Raw genomic sequence first — 21,121 nt, 5'->3', positions numbered from 1 at the left:
CAGGAGAGAACCGCACTGGAATAGGTTCCTACACAACAGACCAGACTGAAAATCAGAATGGAATCCCTCGTGCCAAAGCTGTGCCTCTACAGGCTGACCTTCCAGGCCAGGAGAGAGGTAACAGCCAAGTGTCCCATCCCCACGATAACAAAGTGCCCTCTGCCTTAATCCTGACACTAAACCTGGAACCGGATGTAACCTCAGGGGACCCAATCAGAGATCCCTCTTTTGTTCTTTCTCTCTTTGTGTGCAAGGAAAATAACTCGGATGACCACTCTGCTGTTTCATTCCGCTTTCTTCAGCCCTTCTCTAATGCCCTCTGCCGCGCTCACGAGAACACTTCTATTTTATGGAATGAAACAGTGTCCGATTCTGGAATCAGAAGATGGCCAATCAAGATCTTCGAACTAAATCATGCTAGTTTTGTCCTTGGACCCTCCTGGAGGCGCTGTGTTGTTTCTCTGCCCCAATATCGAACGATCAGGAATGACATCAACTTCTCTTAAACTGGGTTTGCTTTCCCTGCAGACTTGGGGGCTAGGGCTGAAGCTCGCCAAAACCCTTCTTGGTGGTGACAGCCTCCCATCTTCCCACCCTCTGCCATGCTGAATGGTCTCTCTTCCTTTCCCCCTCTGCCTTGGTGTCTCTTGTTGCTCGTTGGTTCTCACATCTGCACAGCAAACAAAGTAAAGGAAGCACAGAAGCGATCATGGGTCATCCATCGTCCCCTCCATCACACCCCATCTCCTGCACCCACGGACCCCCGCCTCCAGAAATGGCCATGCACAGTGCACGGCACTGTTTACAGAACCAGCTCCACAGCTTCTGGCTTGAAAACCTTCCACGTGAGTACTGACTCTGGGGACCCAAGATAAGCATCTGCACCTCGGATGATGCGGGTAACAACAATGATGATCTTTGAAAACTGCCGGCACGACAAAGGCTGTGAAAGCCCCAGAGAACAGCCAAATTTTAATTCTGAGAAATCTGCAGGGTGGTTGTTTCTGACAGCCTCACACATGCAGCCCCCCGGACTGGCTGCTGGTGGCGGGTGGGGAGTGGGAGGGGTCTCACTCTTGAGCTCCCCAGTGGAAATGGGAATTCTGCACTCTGGTCACCCTCACTGCATTACAGAGAACTCATTCGCATTGAAAGTTGAGCAGGTTTGCCCCAAGTTAACAGAGAAACACATTTACAAGGGTTGTAAGGGCAGAGAGCCCACAGATGGTCTAACCCAGCCCACTCAGGTTTTAGGAAAGGTAGCTGAGGGCCAGCTGTACCCAGTGGCTCAGCTGGGGCTCAGATGTTACTCTCCAAACCCTTCCACCTCCTCACTCCTCTGAACTTTAGTGAAATTATCCTGTTATCTTACAATAGATAGAAAATCAAGGAGGGAAACAAGATGGAGAAAACAAGAGATTGAAACGGAGAGGAAAGGATGGGAGAGATGAAGAGTGACAGAGATGGCAGGGGAACTGTCTGCTCCATCCGTCTTCATCCTGCTCCGTGGCTGTCGGATCACGTTCCTTCCCACAACCTGCCTCTACCTCACGTCCCCCCAGGCTGGCTCCCAAGAGAGTTCAGCAGTATTTAGTTTACTCCAAACACTTTTGAAGAAGGCAGGACGCTGGTGGGGCTGAGAATAGGCGGGAGGAAATTTGCAGTCCTTTTGCACCGCGCCCACCCCTCGCCCATCCCACCCCTGCTGGTGAGGACTCGAGATCGGATTGACGAGGCCTCCTGGCACGGCAGAAGGCCATCACCCTGCACGGTCCCAGCTGCAGAATGGGGACCTCCATCCCACACCTAGGGGCCAAAATGCATTTCAAGGAATGGCTCACAGGCACGTAAAGTTTCTTGGGGCCTGCATAGCAGGTAAAGCTACTGCCTTTTGACCCCAGCATCCCAAATGGGCACTGATTTGAGTCCTGGCTGCTCTACTTTCAATCTAGCTCCCTGCTAATATGTCTGGGACAGCAGTGGACAATGGCCCCTGGGCTTGGGCCCCTGCACCCATGTGGGAGACATGGAAGAGGCTTCTGGCTCCTGGCTTTGCTCTTGCCTAGCCCTGGCCATTGTGGCCACTTGAGGAGTGAACCAGTGGATGGAAGATCTCTCTCTGTCTCCTCCTTTCTCTGTAATTCTGACTTTAAAATAAATAAAATAAGTCTTAAAAAGTTGGAGCCCCAACAACATAGAGAATATCAGAAAGGTTTCTTTGTGAGCCTCCTTCTGCCGCAAACTTTACTCCAGTCCTGTGAGGAAGACAGGACAGAGACAAAAGAAACTGAGTGAGATTTACAGTCTTCCAAAAAAAATTTACTTATTTATTTATTTGAAAGACAGAGTTACAGAAACAGATTTCCCATCTACTGGTTCACCCTCCAAGTAACTGCAATGGCCAGGGCTTGGTCAAGCTGAAGCCAGGAGCCAAGAACTCCATCCGGGTCTCCTACGTGGGTGGCAGGGGCCCAAGCACTTGGGCCATCCTCCGCTGCTTTGCCCAGGCCATTAGCAGGGAGCTGGATCAGAAGTGGAGCAGCTGGGCTGGTGAATCAGCACCCACAGGGGATGCTGGCATCACAGGCCACAGCGCCAGCCCCTGCACGGTCTGTTCAGTGCTCATATCCATCCTGGGATATGCCTCTGGAATGTTTTGTTTTTTCTTTACTTGTTTGAAAAGCAGAGTCAGACGGAGAGAGAGAGGGAGAGGGAGAGGGAGAGGGAGAGGGAGAGGGAGAGGGAGAGGGAGAGGGAGAGGGAGAGAGAGAGGGAGAGGGAGAGGGAGAGAAGGAGATCTTTCATCCACTAGTTCACAGCCCAAACTGCTGCAATGACCGGGGCTGGGCCAGGCTGAAACCAGGAGCTTCATCCGGGTCTCCCATGTGGGTGCAAGCGCCCAAAGACTTGGGCCATCTTCCACTGCTTTCCCAGGTGATTAGCAGGGAGCTGATCACAGGTGAAGCAGCCAGGACTTGAACTCGTGTCCATACAGGATGCCAGAGCTGCAGGCTCTGGATTAACCTGTGATGCCACAACGCTGGCCCAAGATAAATTCTTTTTAAATAATTCATCCTACAACACTTGCAGTTTGGTCTTTCCTTTATGGCCACACGACATCTGTGACAACTTCACAAGGATTCTTCTCCCAGGTTGAGTTTTGCAAAGATCCAGAGGGACATCGATTTCCAGTATTTCCAGCCACTCTCCAATCAGAAACGTCGAAACAGCAGGAAGGACTTGCCCTCTCCGGAGCTCCCGACCTCGCCGAAAAGGGGCGGCCTACCGGCACTGAGTAGGAAGGCGTGCATGGTTTTGCGGTTTCACAAAGGCAACCTTGAAGCCAGTGTTTTCTAATGAGCAGCCTGGTGGCAAAATCCTAATGAAATATTAGCAGGAGAGGATTTCCAGGTCTGCTTCAATTAGGGGAAAACAGACACAGAGCAGAAAGCATACCATGCAAAAGCATTTCCGGCTTTGAAGCTGGTGAGGGCCTGTTCCTGACAGAGCCTGATTCTTCCCACATGTCGCATCATCCCACGGGTCCTGTCGAGACTGACAAGGGTTTCGGGTTAAAGAATCCCTTACCGACATCATGGGGAAGCCACGCCCTTTGATCTGAATGCACGCGACCTGGAGAGGTGCCCTACTTAGCACACCTCCATTTAGGCTGTTCAAAAGATCTTAGAAAGGGAAGCAGAAAGGGGGCCCAGAAATGTAGAAGGAGGAAGCTTTAAAAAGAGAGAGAGAGAAAGAGGACATTCTAGAATGTGCATCCTATGAATAGACACTGCCAATGTGTGATGTGTAAAAAGCATTCTATACCCTTCACAGGTTTTCCCTAATCTGCACATTCTGCCAGTCGCATTCGTATTTATAGCCGCATGCAACTCTTCACAACACAAAAGCTAAAACAAAGGCCAACGCTTTTACATTGGAGATTCCAAATTCTGCTGTGTTCTTTCTGCACCCACCCTCCTACACACACACACACACACACCACCACCACCACCACCACCATAAAACAACCCTGCTGCACCCATCACAACAATCATATTCGTTCATTCGGTGAGCATCTCAGCACAAAGATTTCAGCCACCAAGACTGAAGCCAGCCTCACTCCCAGCTCGCCCTGGCCCTAAGGAGAAGAAGATGTCAGGCTTGGCTTCTGAATTGGAAACACTCAGGGAAATAAAGACTTCAGGATGGCGGCAAAATTCCCGGTTACCCCCTCACTTGCTGCAACCCAACCATAAAATCCCACACACATGTGCGCACTCACACCCGCAGCTGCTTCCGAGGCCTTCAAACAATCTTCTCTGGCTTTGTTGGATGTGGGACCCAGCTTCGCATCACTGAAGCCCACGCTGGTTCCCCTCTGCTGCAGATGTGAGTCGGCTCCAGGCAGCATGAGTGACTCTCGGATCAAGTCTGAAACCACAGCTCTGCACCGTGGACAGGCTGCTGGAAGCTGTGGGGGTATTTTTGCCTCTTTGAAAGAAGTCTGGGAAGAAAAAGATGTGTTGAACAAGAAACAAGCCCTCTGGAGTGGAAGGCAATGCCACTGTCGTTTTGCAAATATGTGTTCCAAACCAACTACCAGGCAGGTTCAAGCAGTGTATCTTACTTTCCCGCCAGCCTGCCTGGGCCCAGCAGCCAGGTGGGACTTTCTTGGACTCCCTGGCTTTGGGGAACAGGGGACAGTTCTCTGTAGAAGCCTCTGGACAGAGGAAAGGATTTCTTTTAGGAAGGACATCTTTTGTTTATCCATCTGTTTCCTCTCAGAGCACAACTCGGGGTTGGCTCAGGTTGCACGGCCCTGGGAAGGGTAGTTCAGCACTGGCACCAATGGGGCTGTGTAGACAGCAAAGGGCTCACTTCTGTGGCTCTCACCACACAGGAGTGCACAGTGAGGTGAACACGCTCCCCCTGTCTCTATCTGAGGATCTGAGGATCCCAGACGGGGTGAGTGGCTTTTGAAGGGTGCAAAAGGCACCCCCAAAGCAAAGAGTGTTAATTGATTTTGTTCACAAAACCTGCAAGTCCCTGTCTGTGCTTAAAGCAAACGAGGTGTTGAGGCCTCATGGAATCTGCCTGCCCTGGACAATCCCCCACGTGGAAGGAGCCCAGGGTCCTGGGTCCCTTTCTCACAGCTGCAGTGTCTGTAAAATGGATGGGCTTTGGGGTCTTCCAGTTCACACTTCCAGGACTCAGCATGGAGCCGCAGGAGACTGGAAACTTTTTTATGAATCCAGGAAAAGGAGAGGGAAAGACAAAAGGACTTCTTGCTTAGCTGCTGAAGAAGGAACTGCCCAGCTCCTCGCCATCTTCTCGGGGAAAGGGATGGGGATGAGTTCCCTGACGGGAAAGGTAATCAAGCTGAAGGTGAGATGGCTTGAACACAAGCCACACAGCCTCCGCCACCTCCACACCAGACTCTCTGGCCACAAACCCACCATCAGGGAGGCCCCTCCCTCTTCTGCTGCAAAATCGAGGGGACAGGAAGCAACACCGACTACAAACATGGTCTAAATATAGTGCTAGAGAGAAATTGAAAATAAAATCATCAACAAGCAAGTGCTCCTTGTAAACAATAACTAGGTTTTCACAATACTTTGTTCCACCAGGAAAAGGAGAAGAGGAAATGGGTACAAAAAGAAAAACAAACATCTACTTAATGGATAGGTAAGTTTTCCAGATGGTGTCCAAAAAAAAAGAAAGAAAAGAAAAGAAAAACTTGGAGGAAATAAAAAAAGTTAAATGTAAAAATTCAAAATGATGTAAAAATGCAGCTGTTCATAATCCATATTAGAATAAGTAGATGTTACATCTAAATATTAAATATAATAAAAATGTTTAGTAACAATTTTTTAAACATAAGGGCACTTTGGAAGCAGAGGCGTTTGCTGGACCAGCTACAAAGCTCTACCATTGGCCATGTCGTTCAAACCCAGGGGCCAGTGTGCCTGCATGGGGCAGTGAGTCCTTGAGATTTCAGACATTATTTCTGCGCACCCTCCTCTGCTCAGTCGCCGTGACTGCTGCCCTCCCCCCAGGAGAGGGAGAGCCACAAGGCAGGGAGTGTGGTTGGTGGCCTGGATGTGGCCAGGCCAGGTGCTGAGACCCTCCACGTACACCGGTGGTCACAATCAGAATGCTTATGTTCCCTCAAAACCCCTGGGTGGAGCCCTAGCCGCCCCCCCCCAATGATGGTGACTGCAGGTGGGCCCTTCGGGAGGTGATCAGTCTTAGAGAAGGTCACACAGGCAGATGCACCAGGATGGGACTGCTGTCTGCTACAGTCCGCATGGTACAGTCCCTCAAAATTCCAGGGGTTGAAACTTTACCCCAAAGTGATGGCCTAGGGTGATGATTAGGTCAGAAAGGTGGAGCCCCCTTTTCCTGCAAGAGCCTGGAGAGAGAGCCCCCACTCCTTCTACCACGTGACAACACAGTGAGGCACCATCTTGGAAGCAGAGACCAAGCCATCGACAGACGCTGAACACACCCGCACCTTGATCTCTGGCCTCCAGAGCTGACAGCAATAAACATGTATTGCTTGCAATGTAGCCAGTCTAAGGTATGCCGTAACAGTAGCCACACAACCTAAGACAGTGCAGAGTTAGACAGAGAGAGAGACAGAGAGACAGAGAGAAAGGTCTTCCTTTGTCTGTTGGTTCACCCCACAAGTGGCCTCTATGGCCGGCGCTGCACTGATCCGAAGCCAGGAGCCAGGTGCTTCTCCTGGTCTCCCATGGGGTGCAGGGCCCAAGCACTTGGGCCATCCTCCACTGCACTCCCTGGCCACAGCAGAGAGCTGGCCTGGAAGAGGGGCAACCGGGACAGAACTGGCATCCCAACCGGAACTAGAACCCGGGGTGCCAGCGCCACAGGCAGAGGATTAGCCTAGTGAGTCGCAGCGCCGGCTGACAGTGCCCTTCTAAGAGCAGGCTGTAGTACCCTGTCCCTCTGCCTAGGCACACGCACCCAGAGCAAGGGCCAGGTGGGTGCAGACAGTGGCAGCCATGCCGTTCCAGCCAGGGACAGAGCCCCCCCTGGAAGGCACGTTCACAGACCTCCAGCCTCCAGAACTGTGGGAAACAAATTCCGACGGCAGCCTGAGCAGACCAAGACACAGGGTGACTCCCATCTGACTCCGTCCCTCCAGTCCCGGCGAGCTGGTCTGCAAGGTCACCGTCCCCTTCCCCTCCCCTGCTGCACACAACCCCGCCTTCGCCAGGTCCAGCTATCTCATTTCCTCCCTTCCTTCCACCTGAAGATTTTGGGATAGCGTGTCTGACTTCAGGGGTGTGTATGTGTGTGTGTGTGAACACCCTGGGCAGGGAAAACGCTAGGAAGACTAGCCGACAGCAGGCGTGTCTTTACCAGCAAGTTTCTAAGGCAGACGTGCTGTCTGCAAGTCTGCTCAGCCTCCCCCAGCACGCTCTGTGCCACATGTGGGCCATGTCTGGTTCTTATAAATATCCTCTCGAAAGGGGCGGAAAGGTCACCCCTGACTCACGTCAGCAACAACAAGAGGGCATTGGCGGGAGCCTGGCTCCATCAACGGTATATTTTAGGAACCTCCTTGGCAACACCAGGCCTCTTTGTTATCGAAGGGAAATGTTTTGGAAACACAAACACACATATAAAATACACCGAGTCCGGGTACCCAGACACACAGAGCATCCGCGTTGGACAAAGCAGTTACTTGCACTGAAGGGAACATGGAGAGGGTTGACAGGGCAGACAACAGAAAGGCAGGGCTCCAACTGAGCTTCCAAGTCCACTCTACCCACACCGCTCCCTGTCCCTTCCACTCTAGCTGGAGACGTCAGCTGTAGCCTACACAACGCGATCGCTCTTGGTTTTCCCAAGGTCAAAAGCTTCCTGTAGAATGTTACTGTAACTAAACATTGAGAAAGCATCACCCAGGATGTTATGGTAACCAAAGCCACGGTTGTCATCTTCCCCCCGCACACAGGAAAGTAGAAGGAAAAGGAGAGAGCCTGGGCCTGGAGGAAGCTTGAACAGAAGAGGTAAGGGCTGAGGAACGGGGCGGGTGTAGCTCAGCCCCAGTCCTCCCCGGGAAAGAAAGGAGCAGGCCTTCCGAGCAGATGGGAAGCCAGGAGGAAAGATCAAAAATAACCCTATGTAAATTGGGCCATCAGCAGTACTCACGCGGGGACACAGGTGTTCCCTGCACATCCGTGCAAACGTGTGCTACCATCTTCTAGACGGTGGCGCTGGGACACAGAGCCCCACAGGCCACGTGCTGCTGTCCACACAGACCTTGAGGGTGTCCGGGAGGGACCTTTGCAGATGGTGTTTGTCAAGTCAGAACTGCTAGGAGTGGTGAGGTGCTGTGTGACAGGTGCATGCGGGCGGGAGAATGGACGAGCATGGAGCACGCCCTTCTTGCTCTGGTCCTACCATGTATAGCCCTTCACAGGCCTTCAGCCTTTAAGCCCTCTCATTTCCCTCTTCTCCGTGGTATGTCCCCCCAAGTGGTGACCACGCTACATCCTGGCCCTCCTGGCTGCCCACTTCCCTCTCCCCGCTGCTTGCACCCAGGACCCCCTCCAGAAATTCATAGTCCTTGGCTTCTCCTCTCTGTGGTGAACCTTCATATGCAACTTTTTTTTATTTTTACCTTATGTAAAGGTAGCAGGTGCCTTGTTTCTGTTTCCAGGAGTCTTTCTAGATAACCCTGGAGGCACGGATGGAACTCACTCTTGCCACCTCCTGAGCTGGCACTGGGTATTTCTCTGCTACTGCCCTAGCCCACGGTGACTCCACCCACTAACCCACAGCGCAGCTAATGCCCACCAGCACCCCTCATCCCACACTCATCCCGCTTCACTTCCAAATATCACTGGGATGGTAGTCAACTGCCTTCGAAGCCTCCTAACTTACTGGTCTTCATCACTCAGCTCCGATGGACACTTAGGGAATTTCGTACTGGTAGATCAGTTAAACCTTTCTCTACTGTTAGCTGTGGAGCCCCAATGGATATAACTAGACATTATAGCTCTTGATACAGGGTCATCTTTGTCCATATCGTGGCCCTTCTCTTGTCTGCCCATCTCCTTGTTGGCCTCATCTATCTCCTTTGATCCCATTTCTTACCTCCACTAACTGTCCATAAGCAATTATTCATATGTATTTAATGTGCATCATTTTGCATGTTTTCTTGTATAAAGCTTACTGCTCTTTGGAGTACATATATTTTTAACTAGCAGAAATAACTTGTGTTACACATCTGTCCTGCTTCCTGCTTTTTTCCATCAGCATTATGTTTTAAGAGAATTCACATTACTGCTGCACATCTAGCCCGTTGCTTCTAACCATTGTATAGGATTGGCATAAATGACGTACATCAGTCACATTTTATCTGCTAACTCCACTGGTGATTGACAGATGCCCTCTAACTCACCATCAACACAATAACATGGTAATGTGTTAGTAGGAAAATTCTTATTTATTTCCCTGTACACACTGTGGTAGTATTAGATTATTCTTGAAAATGGCCACACATTCATCTAGACTCCTACCTGCAGTAGGAATAGTAACCCAAACCACATTCCCTACCATCAATGGACATCACCCAGCTTTCTAAATTTTCCCCCATCTAAATCAGAACAAAGCAAAATCTCACTGGCATTTCTCTTGTTACATATAAGCATTCCTTTATATGTGTACTTCCTTTTGCATTTTCATCCCTCTAACATGCCTATTCATAACTTTTGTTCAGTTTTCTATTGAGTTGATTGGCAGGCCTTCTTTGCATATCCCACATAGCAATCCTTTGTCAGTTTTAAACATTGCAAATATCTTCTTCCATTCTGTCATCTCTTTATGAACTTGGTCTATAATGCCCTTCCATGAAACAAAATTCTTAATTATGATATGGATAAATATATCATTCTTTTTGTTGTGTGGTTTGTATTTCTGAAGTTTTATTTAAGAAGCCATTTCTTACCTCTCTCAGATATTCTCCTCACATTTTCTTCTGTTTTCTTTATAGCTTTACCTCTCACAACTGCAGACCTCAGCCCCAGATCTTTAATCTGTGTGCAGTCCACTTTTATATGTGGTATAAAGCAGGGATCTCGTTTTCTGCACAGTGAGTCATTTTTCTCAGTTATCACCTCAGCAGTTCACCTAATCCTCTCTGATTTGTGCTTCCTCATCATTGCTGCTAATGCAGTCAAGGTCTGTGAGTTTCTCTTCTGTTGCATTGGTCTATAAGCCATTACTGCATGCAATTTGTATTTCTATGGCTTTGTTGCATGTTCTAAAATCTGGGTAAGTCTCCCTATTTACTCTAGTTTTAATTTTAATAACAACTTAGATATTTATGAATATTTATTCTTTCAAAATTTATTGAGCTCCTGAAATTCAAGGGAAAAAAATATAGAATTTTGGTTGAGTATGTTGACTTTATGAATTGCTTTGGGAGAGTCACGATCTTCATAATATCAACTTGCTCATCCAAGAACATGATATCTATTAATTTCATATTCTACGTCTTATTAGACTTACAGCTTTTCCACCTTGGAGGTCTGAGGTAATCTTGGTTAAATCAGTTCCTAAATACTACATTGTATTTGTGACTACTGGAACAGCATCTTACTTCCCTGGTGTTTTCTGAACAAGTTCAACGTGAAAAGACCAGTACAGCAGAGCAGACACTGAAACTGCCACCTTGGCCAGCTTGCTTGCTCCTTTCCGCCATCAAGACAAGGGTCTCGCAGAGCTCGGGCTCGGCCAGCAGCAGGTCTAGTGGGGAAGCACTTTCTCTTGCACCTCCCACTTCCTTCTCTGCTGTTCCCGTGCCCTCTGCAAATTCCACTCCTCTTAATCAGCACAAAGGATTCCCACTTGCTCCTTCGAAATGCCCCAAGCTCAGCTGGCCTGAATGGAGGTTCAGGCATGAGACAGGCAAGGGATGAGTCCAGTTCTGTGAATAAAACTGGACACCAGTTCCGTCTGAATATGTTAATCTCCACTAAGGCGTGCTCTGGCTATCTCCTCCCAACTGGTTTCCTTGGAACACCTGGCCAAGTCAAGGCTTCATTTTCCTTGGAAACATCACAATGCTATCTCAAGTGAAGAAAGGACATCCCTGTAGTCAACGTGACTTTGACCTTTCTGCTTTAAAACAAGCTCTGGCAAGATTGTGCGACGGAGCCTGTAACTCTTTCCTGAGCATTGTATGCTTAGAAACAGTCATCACAGTAGACAGAGACAGCTCTTTCCCATCATCCCCACTGGATAGCCCAGCTCTGATTAAGTTTTTCTGAATCGCTTTCTTTAGATGTCAAAGAGTCCTCTCTCAGGTCAGGTCAGTTTGAACCACTCTCCTAACCCTGGGAACACTATTGAAAGTATGTGATCTCAAACTTTCTTCCATGGCCAGTGCCGCAGCTCACTAGGCTAATCCTCCGCCTGCGGCGCTGGCACCCCGGGTTCTAGTCCTGCTTGCTCCTCTTCCAGTCCAGCTCTCTGCTGTGGCTTGGGAAGGCAGTGGAGGATGGCCCAGGTGCTTGGGCCCTGCACCTGCATGGGAGACCAGGAGGAAGCACCTGGCTCCTGGCTTCGGATTGGCACAGTGCCGGCCACAGCAGCCATTTGGGGGGTGAACCAACGGAAAAGGAAGACCTTTCTCTCTGTCTCTCTCTGTCTCTAACTCTACCTGTCCAAAAAAAAAAAAAAAAAAAAAAAAGAAGAAGAAGAAGAAGAAGAACTTCCTTCCTGCCATTCTAGATCAACCTAGCAAAGACAACTTCCTGTGGATAAATTTCTGTAAGCTTAGAAGAACCAGGAATGAGAAGACAAAACACTCCAAGGCCCAACTTATCAAACCGAGGTTCAGCCTCCAGGGAATTGAATTGTTTAAGGTCTTAGCCATTTCCTAGACAAGGTCATGGAAACTGCGTGTGCACTAGAGCTAGAGGACACCTCACAGAGGACATTCCCTCCGCTCATTCAGAGCTGCATTGCCTGCCCGTGCCCTAACCAGGATTTTCCTGGTGTCAGTCAATGACTCCTGAACTTTTGTAGGCAAAGCCACTCCTGGTTGAGGACTACTAGGTCAGAGAAGCAACATCAAACTATAGAGTATACAGTGAAATTCAGCTGCATCTTGAAAAGCAGCTCCTTGAGGGCCCTTTATATGTCCCTGTTCTCACAACAGAATTTACCACTTCCTCATCTAAATCACTGCAGGCCACTCTGGTGCCAACATTGGAGACTCAATTAGGAAAAAAAAAAAAAAAAACACAGGAATCTCAAGGAAATCCAATTCTCTCCTTCTTCCACCCTCCTTGGTACTGACTATGGCTATTAGTGATCCTTATTTGGGCTTCTTCCACCTTGTGTCCTTCCTTCAACCTGTTCACCATTTGCCCTGCACTTTGTGTCAAGCACCAGGCTGTGTGTTCCCCTCGTCTCTCCAAACACAGTGGTATGGCCTTACTACTTCTCAGTTCATTTGGGGTGAACTAACCAACAGATCCCTTTTCTGAAACTTGATGCAGATCTAGGGTGTGATGGCCACCCTACAATTCAAACCTGGTTTTGTGGGCCAGCCATTGCCTTCAAGGACAGGGTACCACAGGTCAAGGGAGTGATATCTGCATTTTAAGTCAGAACGTCTGTGTAGTTCCTGGATCCCTGGTGTTTTGCCTTTTCTCTCTGAAGAGGGCATTCCTGTTTCACAGTCACTGTCACATAAGACACACTCCAGCATCTATAGTATGCACCCAAGAACCAGATATTGCGGCTCCAAGGATTGCTACGCCCCCTGATGAACATATCATTATGCGTTCACAATGGTGAGGTGCGTTGTTATGTTTGCAGCAGCCTGCACAAGAAGCCGTGCTGAGCAGGATGAAGAAGGTCTCAGCAGTTAATTGGTAGAGTTGAATTGTTAACATCCGCCCGGAGCTGCTGCGTGCAGGGCTCTTGACTGGCCTGCTAGAGAAACAACCAGGGGCGGGGAAAAGCGTGGAGGGTATAGCAGAGGAGAAACATCTCTCATTAAAACCCCAAATCAAGCCATTCTAGCACTTTTCTTCCCCACAAGGCAGTCGCTTTGAGTCCAGAATCTTACACTTGTTGAATGTGATTATCATAACAAATCTCGGCTCTTTCCTAAAACTGGAATTGTTTGCTTTCCTTGGAAGGTTTTTGTTCGGAATGTGCATTGGAAAGCGCACATGCTGGTCCCCAAGAGATCACACGTGTGTGCTACAGAGTCTTGGATGATTCCCTTTTCTGTGCAAGGACTATATATGCATGGATACTGTGACAGAGGGATCAGGGACTCATTATAAACACATTCATGGTTATATTCATCTCTCCCTACCATTTTTATTTTATGGAATTGGGTGAAAAATGGTTGTATATCTCAAAAGTGATTAGGTAAGTGCCTAGACAACCTTTTCTTATGTGAAGATTTCTGGGATTGTACGTGTGTTACATGCTAGATGTCACACTGGACTGCCCGCTATGCATGCCTTGGTCACAGGGAGCTCCTAGCAGCCTTGTCTGTTCAGTGTGATCCTACATTCCCTGCCAGGTAGACTGGGACAACAGCAGGCATGAGGCATGTTCCCAACCAGGGAGAAGAATCTTGAATTCTAGACCCTAGGTAAATGGAACAAGAATTCAAAGGGAAACTCTAGGGTCTGGCTGCATTTTCCACCAAGTGGATTGAAAGAAAGGTGAGGAAAGAAAGGAAAATAAAACAAGCTTGTAAAAGGAGATAGAGCCTTTTATATAGAGCCGCGGCTCACTAGGCTAATCCTCCACCTGCGGCACCGGCACTCCAGGTTCTAGTCCCGGTCGGGGCACTGGATTCTGTCCCAGTTGGCCCTCTTCCAGTCCAGCTCTCTTCTGTGGCCCAGGAGTGAAGTCGAGGATGGACCAGGTGCTTTGGCCCTGCACCTGCAGGGGAGACCAGGAGAAGCACCTGGCTCCTGCCTTCAGACTAGCATGGTGCGCCAGCCGCAGCGCACCGGCCGCGGTGGCCATTGTGGGGTGAACCAATGGCAAAGGAAGACCTTTCTCTCTCTCTCTCTCTCTCTCTCTCTCTCTCTCACTGTCCACTCTGCCTGTCAAAAAAAAAAAAGGAGATGGAAAGGAGAGACAGGGACTGCTGCCCACGTGCCCAGTGGCCCAACCAATGGCCATCCCCTCTCCACAACTGACTTGTCCAGCTGACCTCTGCATTCACGGAGTGAGGAGCTTCTCTTGGCTACGCAGAGCCAAGGAAGAAGTAAGGAAATAAATTCAGGAACCTAAGAAGGGAATCCTAGAAAGAAACAGGATCCTGAGAAAGGAGGAACCTTCCTCTGAAGAAAAGCATCCATGTGTCTCTTGCATTGTTTCTACCTTCTCTCGTAGTGAACTACCGGTAGTAAAATGGGAAGGGGCTTTGAAAAGCTCATGGCAGCTAGGATGCCAGTTAAAACACCTGCATCCCACGCGTGAGGACCTGAGTCTAGGGCCTGGCTCTGACTCCCAGCTACAGCTGCCCGCTAATGCACACTCCAGGGGCTGGCCTTGTGGCCCAGCAGATGAAGCAGCCCCTGCGATGCCGGCATCACAAACAGGCTCCAGTTCAAACCCCAGCTGCTCCACTTCCGATCCAGCTCCCTGCTAATGAGCCTGGGAAAGCATCGGAAGGTGGCCCAAGTGCTTAGACCCTTGTACCATGTGGGAGACATAATGAAGTTCCTGGCCCAGGCCATTGCAGCCATTTAAGGAGTGAACCAGCAGATGGGCGATCTCTCTGTCTCTGTCCCCCTTCCCCCTACCCTGCCTTTTCAAGAAATAAAATCTTAAAAAAAAAAAAAAAAAAAAGCACACCCCTCAGAAGGCAGCAGGCAATGGCGCTCCATAGGAGGCCTGGATTCTCTGGGTGCACATCCCAGCCCCAGTCATTGTGGGTATCTGGGGAGTGAATATGCAGATGGAAGCTCTCCCTGTCTGTCTCTGTCTCTCTGCTTGTCTGCCTCGCCTCGCCTCGCCTCTGCTCTCTTCCTCTCCCCTCCCCTCCCTCCTCCCCCTTCTCCCCTCTCTTCTCTCCTCTCCATTCCTTGCCTCTCATCTCCTCTCTTCTCCTCTCCTCTCTCTTCCCCTCCCCTCCCCTCTCTTCTCTCCTCTTCACTCCTCTCCTCTTCTCTTCCCCTCTTCTCTCTCTCTCTCTCTCTCTCTCTCTCTCTCTCTCTCTCTCCTTGCCTTTTGAATAAGTAAATAAGAAGAAGGAAGAAAAGCAACCTGATGAGGAGCAGGTGTGGGGTCACCACTTGGAACACCTACATCGATAGAGTGCTCTGAGGCCCAGCCACTCTGCTTCTAAACCAGCTTCCTACTAATGCGTGCCCTGGGAAAGCAGCAGATGATGGCTCGAGTACTGATGTCCCTGCCAGCCACGTGGAAGCCCCAGATTGAGCTCTGCACTCCCGGCTTTGGTCTGGCCCAATCCAGCTACTGCAGACATTTGGAAAGGGAACCAGCAGATGAAAGATCTCCAACTGCACTTTCTGTCTCTCTGCCTGGAAAATAAAAATGAAAATAATCTTTTATAAAGTTTGCATAAAATGAAATTACAAGATAATGCAGGGCTTTCACAAACTTTCTGAAGTTCCTTCATCTATCTTCAAAAACTCTGAGGACAAGCAGCAGTGCACTGTTGTCATGATGCAATCTGGCCTTTATTGAAGTAGGTGAATAGATATTCCGTGTGCTTTTACTTATCTACCCATCTTATGGAGAAACCGACGAGGCTAAAGCCTGGAGGAGATGGCTACACCTGCTTCTAAACATACGCAAGGCATCTCTAAATAGTGATATTTCACAGAGGTGAGGTCATTTGAGTGGCATTGGAAGGACTACTTGCCCCAAACCTCCCAACTCTTCCTAGCCACCTTGTCACTATCTATAAATTCCATGATTTTTTTCTTCCTTTTTTTTTTAATTCTGAGTCTCCAGTTCAGGCCATGGAAGCCTCGCCTTCTCCTTCTCATGGCCCTGGGAGTCTTCCTGGCTTCTCCCCCTCATCCCAATCTCCAGGCCTTCTGACTGCCCACAGCTGAGCTTGAGACAGGAGCCGGGAAACCCCTCCAGTCTCTTGCTTTTGTTTTTTTAGATTTATTTATTTGAAAGGCAGAGTTACAGAGAAAGAGAGAGACAGAGAGACAGAGAGAGAATCTTCCATCTGTTAGTTCACTCTCCAACCGGCTGCAATGGGCAGAGCTGGGCCAATCTAAAGCTGGGAGCCAGGAGCTTCTTCAAGGTCTCCCCTGGGGGTGCAGGGGCCCAAGGACATGGGCCATGTTCCACTGTTTTCCCAGGCCACAGCAGAGAGCAGGATCAGAAGTTTAGCAGCTGGGACTTGAACTAAAGCCCATATGGGATGCCATTGCAGCCATTTGGAGAGTGAACTAGCAGATGGAAGACTCTCTGTCTGTCTGTCTGTCTCTCTCTCTCTCTCTCTCTCTCTTTCTCTCTGCTTCTGCCTCTCTATAACTCAGTCTTTCAAATAAATAAACCTTTAAGACCGGCGCCGTGGCTCAATAGGCTAATCCTCCACCTTGCGGCGCCTGCACACCGGGTTCTAGTCCCAGTTGGGGCGCCGGATTCTGTCCCGGTTGCCCCTCTTTCAGGCCAGCTCTCTGCTGTGGCCAGAGAGTGCAGTGGAGGATGGCCCAAGTGCTTGGGCCCTGCACCCGCATGGGAGACCAGGAGAAGCACCTGGCTCCTTGCTTTGGATCAGCGTGGTGCGCCCGCCGTGATGGCCATTGGAGGGTGAACCAATGGCAAAAGGAAGACCTTTCTCTCTGTCTCTCTCTCTCTCACTGTCCACTCTGCCTGTCAAAAATAAAATAAAATAAAACCTTTAAAAATTAAAAAAAATTTAAAAAGCTCTTAACACATAGCAAGGAATTCAAGTTAAACACATACACACACAGCCCCTGGAAACTTCGCTAATGCTAACTGACTACCTGCTGGCCAGGGAAAACAGGCAGTGCTGAGAGGAACCACTAAGGGATTGTCTCTAAATTCTCACTGGGAGGAATTCAGAGGGCTGGCCAAAGGAAAGCCATGTGGCTTTTTCTGTCTGACTTTCTGAATCCTGGCTTCCAAACCCCAAGGTCATAAATATCTTCTCACGAGTTCTTTCTTCTAGCTTTGCTTACTTACACGACTTCCCACAAATGTGTACAACGTCCCTGTAACACTTCCTCACAACACTTGTAGCCCTGTTTCTGAAACAGAGTGACACGGGGTCACTCCGTGGTTATTACTGAAGGTTTGCTCGGCCCTCGAGCTCGCCTAGCTCATCCAGCCTCCATGACGTCCACGTACGTGTTCTTGGTGGTCACAGCATCATGCAGCAACACGTACATTAGGCTGAAAAGCCACTTCTAATCGCAATCATGGACTCTTTTAGGGCCATCCAAAACCAGTCTCCATCACACGCTCTGGAAGAGAAGAAATCAAAGGTTTGTTTTAAAGCAAAGCTAACTAACAACAAATTGGAAGAAGATTTGGCAATGTTTAACTGACAAGAGACTAGGATCTGGAATGTACAGAAAGTTCATGGAAAACAAAATTAAAAATTTATTTTGGAGCAAAAATGTTTGATAGCCATGCTAATGGGGAATCTTCAAAAAGTTTATGGAAATGCACATTTTGAAAAAAAAAACTATGCAGAGAATTTAAAAATTCTTTGTACCAAAATAGACATCTTTTTTTTTTTTTTTTTTTTGACCGGCAGAGTTAAAGAGAGAGAGAGAGAGAGGTCTTCCTTCCGTTGATTCACCCCCTAAATGGCCGCTAAGGCCAGAGCTATGCCCATCCGAAGCCAGGAGCCAGGTGCTTCCTCCTGGTCTCCCATGCAGGTGCAGGGCCCTAGCACTTGGGCCATCCTCCACTGCACTCCCAGGCCACAGCAGAAAGCTGGCCTGGAAGAGGAGCAACCGAGACTAGAACCCGGCGCCCATATGGGATGCTGGTGCTGCAGGTGGAGGATTAGCCTAGTGAGCCATGGCACTGGCCCCTTAACTTATCTTTTAATTCTATCTTTCCGGAAGCTTTTGAAATATCCTCACATACAACCTACAAGACTGGGGCAGCCATTTTAAGAAAAGTTTGGCAGTAATCAGCCAAAATAAGCACAGGGATGCTCTGACCCAGCAATCCTGACCCGACTCACAGGACACGCACACCACTAATTCTTAGGGATTCTCCCATAGGTTAACAAGAGCACATGTACTAGGTTGTTCACAGCAGTGTTCTCAGTAAGGGGGAGTTGGAGACAGTTTGGGTATTCATTCATCGCTGTGGGAAAGATGAAGAAAACAGAATTGCACACACTGGAATACTACACAGCAATGAAAAGATGCCAACTCAGTATCCATGGCAACACAGATCATGATACTATGCCAACAGAAAAAGTCAGGAGGAAAATGAATTTTTTATATGCCATGTATATAAATTTAAGACATGTTTACAAACAGGAATATATGTCTTCTAAAAATGCAAATCAAATATGGTAAGAAACACAAACATGCTAAAATGAGTACCTAAAGAAAGGACAGACATAGGAGTGGGGGAGTGAAAATAAATGGAAATCATGCAATCAATCAAGATTGATGAGACTGAGAAATTTGCAGTATGCCATGCTGGTCCCTTCTGTATCACAGGTGCAAAAACTAGCAAAACAGGGCCGGCAAAGCAGAGGACCTTAGGGTCGTTCAGGCGGGAGCACAACAGGCTCTTCCTGAACCGCTGGCAGTGCCCCGCACTGTGTCCACCTTCAAGCAATGTCTACCCTTTGAACAACAGCAATTTGATCGATCACTATCTAGACATATGTAAAAGAAGCAATAATCTAACAGAAGAGGCGGAGAAACAGGGAGCCCTTCTCCAGGAATAATTACCAATGCCCTCTCACATGCCGGGCACCATGGCCAGCCCTGGGAACGATGAGTGATGAGGACCGTCCTGCCCTCTGGAGCTACACTGAGCCTGGAGAACCCATGATCCAAGTCAGCAATACGTTGTGTGGACAGCCGTGCCACAGAGAAGAACGGGGGCCCTGGTACACCAAAGGAGGCTCCTCACCTGATTGGGAAAGTTCAGGAAAAGCATCCCAGGAGAAACTGATGCCTGTACTGAGTCACAGGGGGTAAGCAGAGCTGCCAAAGCCCAGAGGAGAAAGAAAAGTGGGGCACCAGGAGCAGCAGAGCGCGCACAGGCAGTGGGGCCTGGGGTCCGAGCTTCACTACGTTACTCTGGGACCTGACTTCCTGGCCTGAGGACATACCACAGTAGTTCCTTTGACAGGTAGAGCCACACGCTATCAGTAGTGATCTCAGGCCTCTTTATGGAAGACTTGATTGCTGGGTAAGCAAGAAAAAGAAAGAATAAATGCATGGAAAAGCTTCCATTGTTTTCTCACAGCAGGCCAATATGTACTTCCAAGTGGATACTGCCTGGAGTGGCCGTGCCAGAGGGAAGGACTTGCCTGAGTTCTGTGAAGTCACTTTGACACAAGAACAAGATACAACTTAGAACAGAAAGGCTGTGAGTCTGTTAAGCTGGTTCACATCGCCACAGTTTTCCTGTTGCTACAGGATTATAATGCTTTGTGTATCGGCACAGATGCTACACTTGACAATCTCTCTCTGGAAAATCTCCCTGCATGTGTGTAGGGCTTTGGGTTTGAACTGACTTGATGACCTGAGACCAAGAGCCATTTAAAATGTCAGTGTTACAAGGAGCACACAAGATCATATATTTCAAAGGTTTCAAGCTCGAGCCTGCACCAGCATTTCCTGCAGCCCTCATCAAAACAACACTCAGCAGTTAAGATCCCAGTTGGGTCACCTGCATCCCATACAAGCATGCCTGAATATGAGTCTCTGGCTCCACTCCTGACTCCAACTTCCTGCTAATGCACACCGTGGAAGGCAGCAGGTGATGGTTCATGTGGCTGTATCCCTGCTGACACATGGAACACTTAGATTCAGTTCCTGACTTCTGGCTTAGGTCTGACCCAGTGCCAGCTATTGTGGACGTTTAAGGAGAGAACCAGTAGATGGGAGATCCGTCTCTCTGTTTCTCTTTCAAGTAAAATAAGTACTTTTTTAAACACAGAAGGCTGGATTCCTCCCAGTATGTGTGATTCAGTAGGTCTCCATTGGGATTTATTTGCATTTTTTATTTATTTTTAAAAATATGTATTTATTTACTTGAAAGTCAGAGAGGCATAGGCAGAGAGAGAGAGAGAGAGTCTTCCATCTGCTGGTTCACTCCCCAGATAACCGTAACAGCCAGAGCGGCACCAATCTGAAGCCAGAAGCCAGGAGCTTCTTCCAGGTCTCCCATGTGGCTACAGGAGCCCAAGGACTTGGGCCATCTTCTCCTGCTTTTCCAGACCATAGCAGAGAGCTGGACCAGAAGTGGAGCAGCTGGGACTTGAATTGGCGCCCATTCAAGCAGCTTTACCTGCAGACCCCTATTTACTTTTTTTTTTTTTTTTTGTCAGGCAGAGTGGACAGTGAGAGAGAGACACACAGAGAAAGGTCTTCCTTTGCCATTGGTTCACCCTCCAATGGCCGCCGCGGCCGGCGCGCTGCGGCCGGCGCACCGCGCTGATCCGATGGCAGGAGCCAGGTGCTTCTCCTGGTCTCCCATGGGGTGCAGGGCCCAAGCACTTGGGCCATCCTCCACTGCACTCCCTGGCCACAGCAGAGAGCTGGCCTGGAAGAGGGGCAACCGGGACAGAATCCGGCGCCCCGACCGGGACTAGAACCCGGTGTGCCGGCGCCGCAAGGCGGAGGATTAGCCTAGTGAGCTGCGGTGCCGGCCCCCTATTTACATTTTTTAAAGACTTATTTATTTGAAAGGCAGAGTTACAGAGAGGCAGTAGAGAGAGAGAGCACAAGGTGGTGGTGTGGGGGCGGGGGTGTCTTCTATCTATTGGTTCACTTCCCAAATGGTCACAACAGTCAGAGCTGGGCCAATCCAAAGCCAGGAGCTGGGAGCTTCTTCCTGATTTCCCACATGGGTGCAGGGCTCAAGGACTTGGACCATCTTCTGC

At 49.1% G+C, this 21,121-nt stretch overlaps 1 long non-coding RNA gene across 4 annotated transcripts in view; it reads right to left on the bottom strand.

Annotated features, from left to right (window-relative positions):
* The window catches only part of LOC149126814 (uncharacterized), a 77,193-nt gene that overhangs the window by 22,518 nt on the left and 33,554 nt on the right, over positions 1-21,121 (bottom strand). The window contains exons 2-4 of one of the 4 annotated variants that reach the window (XR_016234793.1): positions 17,380-17,495; positions 4,283-4,504; positions 2,768-3,555 (exon numbers count right to left, since the gene is read on the bottom strand). This is a non-coding gene — a long non-coding RNA (uncharacterized LOC149126814). Of the gene's footprint in view, positions 1-2,767; positions 3,556-4,282; positions 4,505-15,219; positions 15,567-17,379; positions 17,496-21,121 lie in introns of those variants that run through there. The other 3 variants (XR_016234794.1, XR_016234795.1, XR_016234796.1) reach the window with 3 other exon arrangements.

The sequence above is a fragment of the Oryctolagus cuniculus genome, chromosome 5, assembly GCF_051225735.1.
Source record: "Oryctolagus cuniculus isolate XC-2025 breed Fujian yellow rabbit chromosome 5, ASM5122573v1, whole genome shotgun sequence".
NCBI classification, from domain to species: Eukaryota; Metazoa; Chordata; class Mammalia; order Lagomorpha; family Leporidae; genus Oryctolagus; species Oryctolagus cuniculus.
The sequence above is the reverse complement of the archived record's forward strand: the minus strand, read 5'-3'. Positions and strand labels throughout refer to the sequence as shown.